The sequence below is a fragment of the Opisthocomus hoazin genome, chromosome 8 (genome assembly GCF_030867145.1).
Source record: "Opisthocomus hoazin isolate bOpiHoa1 chromosome 8, bOpiHoa1.hap1, whole genome shotgun sequence".
Classification (NCBI taxonomy): domain Eukaryota; kingdom Metazoa; phylum Chordata; class Aves; order Opisthocomiformes; family Opisthocomidae; genus Opisthocomus; species Opisthocomus hoazin.
Genome location: NC_134421.1, coordinates 25515338 through 25532069, shown reverse-complemented (window position 1 = coordinate 25532069; position 16732 = coordinate 25515338). Strand labels below are relative to the sequence as shown.

At 37.8% G+C, this 16732-nt stretch overlaps 1 long non-coding RNA gene across 2 annotated transcripts; it reads right to left on the bottom strand.

Moving 5' to 3' along the window:
- Positions 1-6730: 6730 nt before the first annotated feature.
- On the bottom strand, positions 6731-12825 carry LOC142362207 (uncharacterized). Of its 2 annotated transcripts, XR_012764799.1 has the most exons (4): positions 12632-12825; positions 10432-10524; positions 9310-9579; positions 6731-8069 (listed from the first exon to the last, which is right to left on the bottom strand). It is a non-coding gene; the product is annotated as an uncharacterized LOC142362207 (long non-coding RNA). The 2 variants fall into 2 exon arrangements; XR_012764798.1 differs by lacking the exon at positions 6731-8069 and having other exon boundaries at positions 8488-9579.
- Between the last annotated feature and the right edge of the window lie 3907 nt (positions 12826-16732).

The window sequence follows — 16732 nt, the reverse complement described above, 5'->3', positions numbered from 1 at the left end:
TGTAGGAAACAGGCATTCATTTGGTTCTGATAATGAGAAGTTTGTGCATAGTGTGGTACTTGTTCCATCACTTCCTCATCATGCAAAAGTACAAGTATATTGCAGAAATTATATCAATGCCATTATTTGATGTAGCTAAACAATGTATGGATTCCAGAAGTAGAATACTTTTTCCCCTACAGGTTTTTCAGCCTCACATCTCTGTGAATAGGGATATATATTCCCTCACAAATGAGGTACATTAAGTCAGGATAGTTTGATGCTGCCCTGTGCTTCAACATTTAATTATTTCTGATATGGTTCAAAATATGTTTATTTAATGAAGTATAGATGCAAATGAGATTTTTGGACTAAAGTCTCATTTAAACAGAAATATTTTGTTTCTTCTTTTCAATAAAATCTTTTTTGTATGAAGAGAAACTTCCGTTTGCACACAGATTTAGTCATGGCTCTTATCTAACATACATTTCTGAGCCTTTATTTCCTGTTTCCATCTGTTTATGTTTTATTTACAATGGCTAGCTGTTTTTACCACATTTTCTCCATTCTACTTCACCTCTTGATAAATGACCAACTCCCAAAGGAAATTCCACAGGTCCATCACATTAGCAGCTTTCCCTGAACTTCTGCAAGCATTTCCTACTTCCATTTGAAGAGCCCTCACAGTAAGAGAATGCTAAAACATGTAAATCACTCTTTTAAAATGCCAGTGCTGTTAATTACTGTCTTGCTGGTATTATGTGTTTACTATACCAGAGTTAATCATGATTTTATTGTTTATAAAAGGTTCATTACAATAGTCTTTTAGAGAATATCTGCTAGTCTTTAAAACCACGTAGCGTAATCCTCTCTCAGAGGAACGTGTCTACCTAAGGTTAGCTGGAAAATGCAAATGACTAATTATCACCCTGAATCGCCATTCAGCCATCTGTTATAAGAAGGCAATGCCCAAATCTGAATCACCCAAAAAATAAGAAAGTTATAAGAGAAGTCCAAATATGTTTTGCAACAGTACTTATGGAGGTAATAGCCATAATATTGCAAACAAACTTCATTTTCATATAAGGATAATATTTTTTCTCTAAATGTTGGTATATAATAAGGAAAGTATTGATAGAGACTGTTCTATATCAAATGCACTATATGACGACACTGGCATTCCACATTCGTTCCCCCTTGCATAGGAAGACTTGTGGAAATGAAAGCCTATGTTAAACACAAAAAGATTTGCAACAGGTATGAAACAATTTTTATCGTTTTGATACAAATTATTAGGTAACTTATGAGTGATGCATTAAACTGAAAGCATACATACATGCATCATGTGTGCTTTCAATATATGTATAGAGACATATATATGATTTGAAATTTTAATATCTGTGTATATAAACTCACATAATATGCCAGCTGCTGACAATTAACTCAAAATATCCAATGCATCCAAACCCCAAAGTGAGGTTAGGACTTCTAAGTCACTTTCAATAACTTTTCAGTTAAGAAAATCTTAAAGTTCACATTTTGATCCCCAACAAAAACTTCACTTGTGACAGCTAGTATCTCTTCTTTTTCCTTGTTAATTACTTACTGTATGTTATTTTTAACACGTTATGTTTTACATCAAAAGGCTGAGGTTGGGTAAGTTGATTCTTTCTGACTCCTGACTGTGGAGCTGGTGGGAGGGAGTGATGGCCTGTTCCCCAACAGTAGTTAAGCATGGTTAGCTGAGATAGGCTCCTGGACTGAAGGCTCAGAATGAGAGAAATCAGTAAGAAAGGGGTCTGCAGTGAAAGAGAAGCCACAAACTTGGTTTCTCAGGACTCCTGAAACTCCCACTTCTGAGAAACTCCTGTTTCTCAGGACAAACACCTCAGGCTGTGCCTCCAGTAGCAGCTAGCATGGCCCAGTAAGAGTAGACCTGTGCAATAAACTGATGCTAAGGACCTGGTGTCTGCAGTATACATACTTCAGCAAGATTTACTTCAGTTTGAATTTAGTCTGGTTCATGGACTGAAAGTACATTACCAGTAGGAGTATGTGCTTCTGAAATGTATCTTCCAATTTAATGTCATCTAAAAAAAGAAATCTGGTTTGTATACTTTCTGAGACCACTCTGGGAATAAACCGAAGCAAAATAAATAGTGGCAATAGGGAGAGCTGTTCTAAAAATATAGTCCTGATCCAAACTAAAATCTTAATGTAGAAAAAATCTTTGGAGGTGAATGAAAAATAATTTTTTCCTCAGGAAGGAAAACACACAGTTGGCAAATGCTGAAATGACATTGAAAATTGCTGCAGGGAGGGGTACCTTCTGCAATAATAAAATGGCAGAACATAAAGAAGTTTTCAGACTATTTCTTTTTGTCTTATACAAAAGGTCTCAGTTTTCTCTGTAGGTAGTGTCACTTCATTCTGGCTTATAACCTAATAAAACATGGCATTAGATACTGAAAGTCTATCATCTTTTCTTTGGGTTCCCTTAGAGGAAGAGATAAACTTGGGGACAAGACAGCTACTTAGCAAGGAATAACTAAAACCTCTTTTTTTTTGTGAAGGGAAAGACTGATTTTGGAGCTAGCGACTTTCTTTAGAGCACTAGATGAAGAAACAGTAAATGCAGTATCACACAGTATACTTTTCCCTCTACAAGCCGAGAAACAGAATTGACCAAAGCACATCTTCTGTCTTTTTCTCATAGAGAATGTGAGGCTCCCCCTGCAAAAAACCCCAAAACTAAACATCACAGCCTTCCTCCAAAGTGCTGTAGTCTAGTCCCATGAATAAAAGCCTGTAGCAGAGCAGGTTTGATACCATACCAGTGATGTTATCACAACTAGCAGATCCTTGCAACAAGTAGATACCAGAGCTCTGTGTCTAATAGTGCATTATTTCTGTCGACTGTGTTATTCAAAGATCACAGAACAAGGATATATGCATGACTAACTGTTGCTAATAAAATACTTGTAGTCTTATCAGAAAAAAAAAAACAAACCAAAAAACCCATAAAAACTTGCAGGCTGTTAAAGGAAAATAGCAGATTGTAACAAGGTTCCCAAATGTGCAAGGACAGGATATTAACAAAGTTCTTAAAAATAAAAGCACAGGACAATACAGAGGCCACAAGACTACAAGCATAATCACAAATGGTTATTTACTGATCATTAAAAGATTGTAACTTTTTGATCTGAGTAAAATTGGTCCTAGGGATCACAAACAGAACAAAGACCAGATATCCAGCACATGTAAAATACCACATGTATACTAAAACTTGAATGTAACACAGAAATGTGAATTAATGAAGAAAGAACAAGAGAACTATGTTTAAAAATCTTGTGAAAAGGAAAATAACAAACCCAAGCAGACCCACAGTGAGGAGAAAAACCCCTTACACCAGCAACATACTCCTCCTGATGAATTCATAAAAAGATTTTAATGAATAAATATTTGAAATTTTGATGTGGCCTCCACATTTCTGTTCCACTTCTTCTTCAGGTTCACCTGTAGATGAAGCTGCCTAGTTCAGTCACAACTTAAGCTACACCAGACTTGAAAATAATGACTTCTAATTGATTCCAGGTTGAGAAAAAACCAAAAACAATTCAAAACATTTTTGTATTTAGGTTCAGTAAAAACATATTAAACAAAAATCTGCACTGCATCTGTGGTTACTGATAGCCAGATCATCCAGACACTGTGTTTACCATGTGAAACCTGCAGTAGGCTTTGCAACATGCAGACAGGATGTTCTGATTAAAACAAATCCAGCAACGTATCATAGCTTAAAACTGCTCAATTGCTTTAACTTATCCTAGGAATAAAAATTTAAAAATCAAGACATTTCTAGGATTCTTTGCACCCTACTTAAAGAGGAGCTGAGAGCATGTTGATAAAATTGTTCTTTCAGGAGAAAAAAGAGCATATCTTCCAATTTTTTTTGGTTCAAAACAGCATAACAAGGATCTTCGATGAAAAGATGTTCTGAGTAAAACCTTGATTTTTGCTGCTGTGTGAATCTGAAAGAGCACACACTCTTTTTCTTGGATGATTGTGCTTTAGGATCTGTGCTAGGGAGAAGCTGTGAAAAGATAGAGAAGTTACTACTGGACTGCTGCCCTACTTTACCCTCTCCTTCATGCCAAATTTAAAATCCTCTATATCCCTGGATATAGTAGAATAAGAATGTTTCAAAAAGTTTAGATGAAAGATGAACATGACTGGCTTTTTGGTTTGCCTTGTTTTGTTTGCTTTACCATGTTGTATTGTTTATCTTTAAAAATGCATGGTGGTGCAGCAAACTGAGAAAGCTGGTCTTTTCTGGCTGGTGTAGTTTCAGTCAGATAGAATCTTCTGGAAAGCCGAAATTGTGCTTTCCCTGGAAATGTTTAAATTTTCCAGGGTCTTCTAAAGTGCATGTAGAAAATGAGAGTCGGACAGCCAAAAGATATCACGGGCAAACAGAGGCTGGAAAGCTGCTGAAAAGAGCAGGGCGGGGGGTGGCGAAATCAAATGCCTAAGGTAACAGGGAGAAGAGGGATCCAGAGTGTATCAGGTGAAGTCCGATCACACACAGCTGTTGTAATGCTGTAAAGGACAAAAAGAATGGAGCAAGGACCCATACTCTAAAGACAGAGTAGAAAAAGTAGAGCTTGTATCCAAATCTTCCTAATTTCAGTCTGTCTTAGCCAGTAGATCTGAATTTTTATATCTAAAAAATTACCTGATTTAGTTTTTGTTTTAAGAAAACCTAGCTTTATAAGCTCCATGTTCTCATGGCATTTTGTGTATGCTCACTTAACAGCAAACATTCTGGAAGATCTACCTCAAAACCTAGCCAATTTGGCACTTATACTAACAGTGACAAAAGGAAAGTGTGAGGAGGAAATAATGGGAAAAAATGGAATAAAAATTTGAAAAGACATTAGAAAGAAAAATACGATAAAAATGGGAGATGGAATGTATGGCATGAGTAATATTAAAGTATTCTGTATTGTCTTCTTCACTTCCTCTCTAAAAACCGAGACATTCAATTTGCCCTGAAAGGCCACATTGTGCCCTCACACTTCCTGGCATACTCCTTCATACAGAAATTGGTAAGGAACGATGACTAACCACGCAATTCTAGAAACCCCACTGTGCCATGTCATGCTGTGATGCTCATCCCACATCCACAGTTAGCCCAGTTACCTGGGAGGAGGATGAAATATGATAAACATTGCCTTCATCTGAGGTTTCAGAGAGAAAATGCATTAAGACCATGGTGTCAAACTGGGCAAATGGCAGTTCTTTTTTAGTGGGGGCAAATCTAAAAATTAAAAAGAAATATATTTATTACTTTTCATGGCTCAGTTTTTGCTATGTAAATTAGAAACACGAACAGAACTCTATTTCACATTGCTTCCTGTTAAATTTTCAGATACAAAGGTTGCTAGTACAATAAAAATGTCCATAGGGAAACAAATAACATCAAAAGGCACTCTCACATACAGCAATGTTATGTGACCTAGGTTTTATGATTAGGCACTGATTCACAGCCTGAACAACAAAACTCCTGTGTAAGTCTTCAACAGACAAACCAAACCTTAATTCCATTTCTCTTTCTCAGTCATACTCTTTTTTTTTTTTTTGCCTTACTCTTCAAAATAAACTCAAATAGCTAAAATAGCCCAAAGACATTATACCTTGGTCAAGCTACTTGATTGCATTTATTTCATGGCCTTTCATTATTTATAGCAATAGGCTACAGGTACTTGAAGCAACAATGGCATTATACAGAAAGCTAGTCACAAAATCACTGATAATACTTCTTAGCATGAGTTCTAACAAAGACATAGACTTTTGCTTGTTATTGTCTGTTGTTTGCAATTGCCTCAAGATAGTGGTAATATTTCATAGGTTCCCTTTCACAACCCTTTTCTTCCCATCTGTAATAAAGCGTAGCTAAGGATGATTTTGGAATATTAAATACTTCAAAGGTAACTAAGCTGTATTAACAGAGTTATAAGAACAATGGAAGAATTCAGAATCATCACTTTTTTATTGTTTTAATCTTTTCCTACCCTATTGACATAATAAAGAGGGCTTCATAACAACTGCTATCTGAACTGCTGTGGTACTCCAAGCTATGCATTAATCTTCAAAGGTGAAACATTTGGAGCCGTATTTCCAAGAATGATAGTGTGGTGTTAGTAAATCAGTGATTCCAGTTCTGCAAACATTCTTATATGATATTTTTTATTTTTCTTCTGAAGAAAATCAAGAAACATGGCAAGACTTTTGTTAGTAATTTTTGTCCCATGCTTCAAACTTCAACATCATCTGCAAATTGGGATTAAAAAAGATAAAAAGTGTCAGGTATTTACAGCCTTTTTAAAGTTTTAAAACTGGCAATAGTTATAGATTTTTAAATAAAAATTCATGTCATGGTTCAGTACATTTTAATAACTGTTATTTATAATACATGCAACATAGCGTTAGATTAATACTAATGAAGATTCATGCTTTCCTGAAGGGAATACATTAAAAACAACAACAAAAAGCCCAAAATACTGCAGGCTGAAGGAATAATTTATTGTAAATTTTTTTCAGCAATAAATATTTCCAATTACTACTTAGAGTTCATTAGTAACTAAATATATTATGATTAAATATGGAGGAAAAAAAAAAAAAAAAAAAAAAGGAAGGCCCTGCCAGCAGAATAAAGACTTTGATAAAGAAAGGAAGTAATCATCAGAATCCAGGAAAATAAAAGGATGATGTATCAATGCTGAGGAAGAAAATAATGTAGAAAAAAATAATAGGTGGTAGAAAAATAGAGAATCACTGCGATAACGGCAGAAAAAAGATAGGATTGAAGATTCTGAAATTGTTCAATTTATAGAACACATAGTCCTGTAAACAAGACATTGCCATCTCTAGAAACAGCCCCAGAAACTTTGAATTAGCAGACCATGGCAAGGTTTCAGCACTTGTTAGACTTTGTTAGGATTTCCAGACAACCACAGATCTTTAACAGCCAAGTGACAGCAAGCTAACTTCTATTAGGTTTTTTTTAACTTTCTGCAGTCGTGTGGTTGAACATCTGTTGTTAGAACAATGCGTACACATTTTTGCAACCAGTAGATCATAACCGAAGATAGTTGTTCTGTGCAGAGTGAGGTATCTGTGATCCTAGGAAAAAGTGGTATACAAAAGTACAGGATGATAACAGTGTCCTCGAAAGTGCAAACACTGTGTCATATCAGAGGCCCTATGGCTATAAAGAGAAGTTAGTGATCACTGCAGAAAAGCAGCCTTGTGAGCTGGGTAAAACTTGTTTTGAGGAAAACAAAGAAAGCAAAGAACAATTATCTTATAAACCTAAATAACATGTATAATAAAAATCAGCATTTAGAGTGTATAAAAAAGAACAACAAATGCAACAAATGCAATATATGCAAATATGTCAGTAAACTTACAAAATTAACTCCAGTTAAACCCACAAGTGAGAGGGAAGAACCCCTCCCATTGATGTCATACTTCTTCCAACAATGAATTCATAACACTGACAACCCACTGTAACAACACGTTGGAAAGAAGGTGAGCACATGGCTAGAGAAAGGGGTAGAAGGTCAGTGTCTAACAGTTTTACAGTTTATTTATAATGAACTGCAATTGGATAACTGAACCTGAAGTGCTCACATCACTGTATGTGAACTAGTAGTATCCCCTTAGGTTTTTTTTTTTGGCTGGGTTTTAAAGAAATGTTTGGTTTATTGTCTAACAATAAATATTTATTGTCTCTGCACATTAGCTTTGTTTCTTTATCCCACAGAAATTGTCCTGGGTATAGTGTAAGAAGCAGAAAGGACTTCTGTCTTTCCAGAGGGAACATAAAAGATGGGTCTGATACCTTTGGTGTTACTCTCCATGAGTCATCTGGCTGGAAAAGACTTTCAAGAATTTTAGGCACAAGTGATATTTTTTTCTGTCCTACAAAATGCATGAAATGATGTAGCAAATCCGTATAGTTCAGCAGGTGGCCTGAGAATGGGGGCTGTGATGAAATTCTGAAGATGTTTGACTACTGGCTGCATCTATGGACAGAAAATTTTTCTTGTTAGATGGATTTCAATTATTTTTGTAGTATGGTCTTTTGGCAAGACTTCTCAGACCTTTAAAATGGGAAACAAGAGAGAACACTGGTAAATAACTACAACAACTATGCTTGGCTATAATAGGTGATAGAGAAAATCAGGTAAATGAGGATAGTTAAGCATACAGGAGTATTTGCAGGTATGGTTATGCAAAGCAGTACAAAGTAAGGTTTGACATTAATGTGATTAACAGTCAGACAACACTCAGCACAGCTAATTCAGCAAGAACATTAGCTGAGATCTGAAACAAACTAATACAAGGTAATGGAATAACAAAATGGAGAAACTAGTTAATGTATTGCAATGCATAAGAGCAAATTCTATAAGAATAGAAAAAACTTTGTAACTGGAATGTTATGTTAGGGCATAAACCATGCCAAAAATACTAAAATAAGCTAACAGTAGTTGGAAAAGCACTCATGCTATGGAAAAAAATAAGATGATATAAAAAAGGAAAAACTGATGCAGTGTAGTTAGCCTTGACTAGAATTATTCAGAAGAAGGACTGTAAAAGAGATTTTATTGCTTTCATGTAGGGAACTGCTGTAGATTCCCATTTAGAATACATATAAAGTTAGAATTTAATATTACTAAAGAGATAGTATTAATGTATTCCTGTTTTGTTATTCCGGTTTGCATACAAGATTTCAAGATACCCTTTGCAGGGAGAGGACAGGATAGTGATTGTGATTATGTCTACACTGACAAATCTTTTTCTCCTGTTTTGTGGCTGTCTGTCCCTATTATCATCTATACTGCATGTCTGTTATTAATTCCCATGGTTTCTTAGGAAGTGAAAATGAATAGTTCCTGCTGAGACAAAAAGCATTCTGGTATCCTCTTCAGTTCACACTAGGATTTCTCTATACAGATAATATCAAGAAGATGACCTCAGGTTCAGTTCCTTTTAAGTTGCACAGACCTTCAATGATATCCCAGTACACCAACATCCATTATAAAAAATCTCATGACATGCAGAAAATGTCCTTGGTGTTGGGCTGTGAAATGAACATCTGACCACCTATGCCACAGTCTTCTCATTATTTCAGGCACATTGAACTATAAATAAAAAGCCACAAAAAAGCAACATACCCCTTACACACACACACACACACACATATGAGTCAAGTCTCAGAGCTAACAGGTCAAGTCCTATGCATTGTGTACAGAGAAAACTTACTCCCGGAAAGAAGATGGGGCTCCAAACCACAGGCAGTGCTATTTTATCTATACACTAAGTGGAAATGGATGAAGTCGCTTGAAATAGTCGTCAGATAAACTTTAAAGTCAATCTTTAAAACAGGGGCTGGAAACCATGTCTCATGCACAATTCCTCTAAGGGTGATTCTGCTTCACAAGTGAAGATCATCATCTTTGACCAAGGTTTGATGGAAAGCAGAAGCTGCTGCTTGTTTTGTGCACTCTCAAAGATGACTTGCTGCATTGAGCCCTGTAGTCGAGAAAGATGGAAATGTATGAATTTGGGGAGGTTGACATAATCTGCTTAATATAGGCAAGACAGTGGTGTTTCCAAATAATATTGGTTCATAACCAGTTACTCGGTGACTTCAGGAAATCATAGCTATATAAACATTTTGAAAATTTCTATTTAAGACTTAGAGAGCTACATGTCACCTACACCTCACTTTGGAATCCTCACTGTGCTTGACATTCTGAATAATTTACAAAAAATTGTTGATTTAGATTTCAAGAAAAGAAAAAAAAGAAAGGAAATTAATGGGAAAGAATTCTATAACTACAAAAATAAGAGAGAAAGAGACATAAAACAGTTTTGCAGTGAGAATAAAGTTACATTTAAAATAATCCAGACACAACTGAATATTAATAATTTTTCTTGTCTCAGTTTTTATCCTGAGCATAGTGGAATATAAGTGGAACTGTGTGAAAGTTAATGCGAATACATATATGGAAATAGGTCAAAGAATTTAGTGAACTAAAACTGGGAGGTCAGATAGTCTTCATTTTAAAACAATAAAGAAGCTAGAAATGGATCTTACAATAAAGGCTTAGAACATTAAGCTTTTTTAGCCAACCAAAATTAAGACTGGCAGAACATATGATTGCTCTCAGCAGATGCTCAAGAATTTGAATATCAGGGAGGGAGAAATGCTAGTGAAGTTCAAGGACAAAGTTGTCACAATAACAAATGGATTTAAGTTGACTGTGAATAATGTTGACCAGAAGTAGAGAAGAAGATTTATAATGCTAAAAGGGAAGAGGCTGTAAAGCAACCCTTCACCCACCAGCAAAGGAAAACCATAGCTAAACTGAATTTAGTTACCTCATGAAACAGTCTTCCAATTGTATGACATCAAGGACTATAGGCACTAAGAACTGTTCCAGATCTTTCCTTTTAATCCTTTGTACCATAGTCCTAGAAAACAGATATTTGCAAACATATATATATGTTGATTTAAAATGTCACAGTTATAAAATATCTAGAGAGTGTTTCCTTTTTCTCTATCACTTTTTGATCCTACTTGAGACAGCATTTGACTGACACTATGGATTTGAAGGTTTATTGTTTATTTTAACGAGAATGCTTTCCTGTATTTGAACTGTTGTGTTTGTCACTTAAAAAGCAGCTACAACATGAAAAAGAAGCAAAAGTTCTCATTAGACATATATAAGTGAAGCAAATGTACTTGCTATACTGATCTGATTATCTGCAAATTTATAAGAATGTTTCTGATACTGCTTTGCAGCAGCAATCATAAAAGCAAAAATTTGCCTAAGGACGTGTTTAGGAAAAGAGTGTCAACAGAAATCCACTGCATTGTTTGTACAGGAAATTTAGAAGTTCTCTGAAATCAGAATACATGGGTTTTTTCACACAAAGTTAGGATACCTTTTTTCTTGTGACTAGAATTCTTGGATACACACCTGTAACTTTACTTCTTTGAGATGTGTTATCTATGTGACAGTCACAGTGTCAGTATGCACCTGTTAGTACTATTAGAAAACACCTATCTTAGCAGTAACTGTTCTTTTGTCCTCCCTAATGCTCCCCTCCTTCAATGTTAGCCATAAAGAAGGGGCATAGCTTGTCCCTTCCGTTCAGTTCCTCTTAAAGAACACAATAAATTGGGCAAGACTTTGAGAGAAGTGAATAGGAGGGAGTACTGTAAATGTCTTTGAAGTAGTTATCTATGTGTTCACTCACACCGTGAGTGACTGAAGAGGGCAGCAACTAACAATTACCTGGAGGAGTACTCTTAGAGTTCTTAATTAAACAAAGATTGAAGGATAACTCCCAAAGGCAGCATGATCATTGGATGCTTCAGCAAGTGCATAATGTTTAGTAAATGTATGAACGGATCTCCAGGTGGCCTCTCTGCAAATGTGAAGTGTGAAATGTTCCACAGAGAAGACATTGTTGCTGCTTAAAATGGTCAAATGAGCCCTTGTAAGTAAGGTAGTTTCTCTGCCCACAGTTTGATAGCATTCATTTACACATTATGATAACCAGGATGGTATTCTTTGTGAGGACACTGACACCCCCTGAAGTCTTTCAGCCTTGACACAAGGACGTGCAGAGATCTCCTGAAGGCTATTTTGTCAGTGTAAAAGGACAATGGATATTTATACTCTAATGTGTAGAGAGTTACATTTACTGAGGAATCATGGGGCTTAGGACAGACATGGCAGTCAGAAAACTCCTCCAGTAAAACCTTGGGAAGCCTGCTAAGGGTTGCTTTTTGCTTACGGAAATGACACATGAGGAATCATCCATAAGACCCAGCTAAGTCATCCTGCAGAAATGATAGCCACCAAAAATGCTTTTGATAGATAAATGAGGAAGAGATCATACCATCTAAGGTTTGTAAAGCCTGCACTTTTAAATTGAAAGATCCTATTGATATTGTACTGGAAAGCAGGTCTTAAACTGTATGTAAAGCCTTTTAGACCCTTCAGAAATTTCTTCTGGGGAGTGAGAATGCTGATTAATCTTTTATCTGAGGACATAAAGACACAGTGACTACTAAATAGGCTGTAACAGAAGAAAATTACAGGCCACACATCTTTAGTTTTGAGACGCAGCTAAGAACTGGAAAAATCACTGAGTCTGGGAAACATGACTTATGAGAGCACCAATATAAAAGTGCAACTATTTAATGTGGTAGTTTGTTCTACTAGAACTTCTTCTACTGTTTATAAGACTGTTCTTTCCTGTAAAAAAGATATAGTCTAACTCAAAGCCATCCTGCAGTTTGCTCTAAGACAAACTAAATTTCGTTTTTCTCATGAGAAAGACTTCTTGGGAAGGACAAGGTGGGGATGACTGAGAGGTGGTATCTTCGAAAAAAAAAAAAAAAGAATAGTAAAATTCTTGGCTATGGTATCCAAAACTCATTAGCCAGAAACTATAAATTGGGATGCTTAATGTAAATTTCAGATTCTGTCTCTGAAAAGAGACCAAGGTGAAGAATTTGGTAGTGATTCTAAGGGAGGAAACTATAATGCATAGCTCTTCAACATACCTTCAAAATGTTGTTATCATTCCTTCAGCCTTGTCTCCAAGAAGATTTATACAAAGACAGGTTTGTAGGTAGCTCAGGGCATGGCTGTGCCACTGTGTTTTCACTGTCTACCTGGAAGAAATTTAGTGTATAGAAGAAATAGAGCCTGTGTGGACATGTATATGGGCTTCTTGAGTTAAAACTGGAGAAAACTCAGATATCTCAAAATGGCCATCAAATAGTTGTGGAATGTATTTCATATAAGCATATACACTGAACAGGACCCTTGCCCTTGGAACTGTGATTCCTTAGAGATATCTGTGGCCACAGCCATGAGTGCTTTTTCAGGACAGTCTCACCATTATGGACCTAGCTGTGATATCCAAAGCAGCATTATGCTGCAGATAAATTTTTAACTAGGACAAGAACAAAAGCATTCTTAATTTCTTGGCATTAAACCTGAAAAGAACCTGTAATAGTAGCATGCAGTATTTAGCAGCAGCAATAATAATTAATGATCCAATATCAGGAGTGATGAAGACATTTTCATTCAGAAAAGCAGTCAATACATTTGTAGTATACTTTGATGACCCTGCAGGTCTAGAATGTTGCATAGCAGCAACTAAGGAGAAAGGGATAGAGTATTAATTTTTAAAACCTTTATTCTCCTTTTCCTTTTCATAACAGTGTTCTCCTCAGTTTTTGACACATTTATCAAACATATGTTTACAGTCTCAGTCATTTCCTTTTTTTTTTTTTAAACACATGTGATATTGTGTTTATGCTAGTATGAAAAACTCTGTTCTTCCCAGCCTTTTCCAAGTGACTGTTGGGATGCTGCTCTGCATCTCTTAAAATTCATCCCCAACAGTAATAAACATAATAGTACTACAACTCATGTAATTATAAAAGTTCAAAGAATCCTCTTTAAAAAGCCACAATGTCCAGAAAGACAAGGAATTCACCAAAATAGTTTTCTCTAAATTCCTTGAGTTGATTTGGGTGTATTATTTATATCTTCTTGCTATTCCGCATGGCAGTAAATTCATAGATTACGTTCATTCATATTTTCACCTATTAGCCTTCCAGATAACTACACATTGTCATAGCTTCAGAATTTCCATTTTGTGCTTTTAGTCTCCGAATTGAAAGAAGCATAAGGCCTAATAGGTAACTTGTTTCCCTTTTGTATGCTGTGCCTCTCTCTATTAATAACTATAATCAGAGGAAGTAGATATCATGCCATCTTTCTCTCACTGCATGGCAGAACAGGAAACATAACAGTAAATTTGTTTTCTTTTCTTTTTTCTGCAGAGTAGGATGGTTTCTATGGTTGCACTTTGACGGAGTCTATGTTTCAGATCACTAGATTGCTTTCAATAAAAATTTCTGACTTGTTTCCACTACATATAATGTACTTCTCGCTGGAAATAATCTCGGAATGCACAAGGTCCATTCCTTCTAAACAAAAATCATCTGAGAGATGTACCACTGAAATAAACCTCAATACACTACAACCAGTACAGTTGTTCAGTCCACAGGACTGAATGCTAACCCCTTGAAAAGCACATAGTGTAGAATACCACATTTTCCACACCAGCTGTTTCAATCTAGAGCCCTTCCTACTGCATGGCACTTAGTGCTAATATAAAAGCTTTTATTTATCTTTTCTGCTCATCAGATAAAAAAAATCAGTAATGTTTTTTCCTCTTCCTTTAGTGAAAAAACAAATTTGACAGCATTAGCAGCCCTTATGAATTCCTTGAAACAGAGGAAATGTTAGTACAAACTCTTAGCTTTCATAAAATCCTGTTGAATTAGAAGCTATTTAAATACTTAAATTCTTAAATGGAGATCACGAATTTTAGCCATAGTCCAAAAAAAAATTATAAGCATGAAGTTTACAAATAGAACACTGCATTCTGCAAGTATTCTCATGTTTGAAACTAAACAAGTGTTTCAGTAATCCGTTAGATCAGAGTATACATTTTGAGAATTAAGATAGATGTGACAGCTTCCAGGACTGGGCAATGAGAGATGCATTGTACAAACAGTGACTGAAAAAAAAAATAGTCTTACAATCATAAAACAGAAAAATGCTAGCTTGATACAGATTCACAGAATGACAGAATCACATAATCACAGAATCACAGAATGGTAGGGGTTGGAAGGGACCACTGTGGGTCATCTAGTCCAACCCCCCTGCCGAAGCAGGGTCACCTACAGTAGGCTGTAGAGGACCTTGTCCAGGCGGGTCTTGAATATCTCCAGAGAAGGAGACTCCACCACCTCCCTGGGCAGCCTGTTCCAGTGCTCCGTCACCCTCAGAGGGAAGAAGTTCTTCCTCATGTTCAGACGGAACTTCCTGTGCTTCAGTTTGTGCCCATTGCCCCTTGTCCTGTCACTGGGCACCACTGAAAAGCGTTTGGCCCCATCCTCCTGACACCCACCCTTCAGATATTTGTAAGTATATATTAGGTCCCCTCTCAGCCTTCTCTTCTTCAGGCTGAACAAGCCCAGCTCCCTCAGCCTCTCCTCGTAGGGGAGATGTTCCAGTCCCCTCATCATCCTTGTAGCCCTCTGCTGGACTCTCTCCAGTAGCTCTTCATCCTTCTTGAACTGGGGAGCCCAGAACTGGACACATTACTCCAGATGAGGCCTCACCAGGGCAGTGTAGAGGGGAAGGAGAACCTCCCTCGACCTGCTGGCCACACTCCTCCTAATGCATCCCAGGATCCCATTGGCTTTCTTGGCAGCCAGGGCACACTGCTGGCTCATGGTTAACCTGTCGTCCACCAGGACGCCCAGGTCCCTCTCCACAGAGCTGCTCTCCAGCAGGTCCACCCCAAGCCTGTACTGGTGCCTGGGGTTGTTCCTCCCCAGGTGCAGGACCCTGCATTTGCCTTTGTTGAACCTCATCAATTTCCTCTCTGCCCAATTTTCTCTCTTTTCAGCCTATCCAGGTCACGCTGAATGGAAGCACAGCCTTCCGGTGTGTCTACCACACCTCCCATTTGGGTGTCATCAGCAAACTTGCTGAGGGTACATTCCAACTCTTCATCGAGGTCGCTGATGAAGAAGTTGAACAAGGCTGGGCCCAGTACTGACCCCTGGGGGACACCACTTGTTACCAGCCTCCAACTAGACTCAGCGCCACTGATGACAACCCTCTGAGTTCTGCCATTCAGCCAGTTCTCGATCCACTTCACCGACCATTCATCCAGCCCATACTTCCTGAGCTTCCCTAGGAGGATATCATGGGAGACTGTGTCGAAAGCCTTGCTGAAGTCGAGGTAGACAACGTCCACGGCTCTCCCTTCATCTACCCAGCCAGTCATGTCATGTAGAAAGCTATCAGATTGGTCAGGCATGATTTCCCCTTGGTGAATCCATGCTGACTACTCCTGATAACCTTCTTTTCCTCCACTTGCTTGATGATGACTTCCAGGATAAGCTCCTCCATCACCTTTCCCGGGATGGAGGTGAGGCTGACCGGCCTGTAGGTCCATGGGTCCTCCTTCTTGCCCTTTTTGAAGACTGGAGTGACATTGGCTTTTCTCCAGTCCTCGGGCACCTCTCCCGTCCTCCAGGACCTTGCAAAGATGATGGAGAGTGGCTCAACAATGATATCTGCCAGCTCCCTCATCACTCGTGGGTGCATTCTGTCAGGGCCCATTGATTTGTGGGCATCCAGATCACTTAAGCGATCCCTCACACAGTCCTCCTCGACCAAGGGAAAGTCGTCCTCACTGTAGGCTTCCTCTCTTACCTCCGGGGCCTGGGATTCCCGAGGGTTGGTCTTAGCACTGAAGACTGAAACAAAGAAGGCATTCAGTAGCTCTGCCTTCTCTGCATCCTCCGTCACCAGGACACCCACCTCATTCAGCAGCAGCCCCACATTGTCCCTAGCCTTCCTTTTGCTGCTGATGTAGTTGAAGAAGCCCTTCTTGTTGTTTTTGACATCCCTTGCCAGCTTCAATTCCAAGTGGGCTTTGGCCTTCCTCGTTGCATCCCTGCATGCTCTGACCACATTCCTGTATTCTTCCCAAGTGGCCTGCCTCTCTTTCCACATTCCATGGACCTTTCTCTGCTGCCTGATCTCTGCTAGAAGCTCCTTGTTTA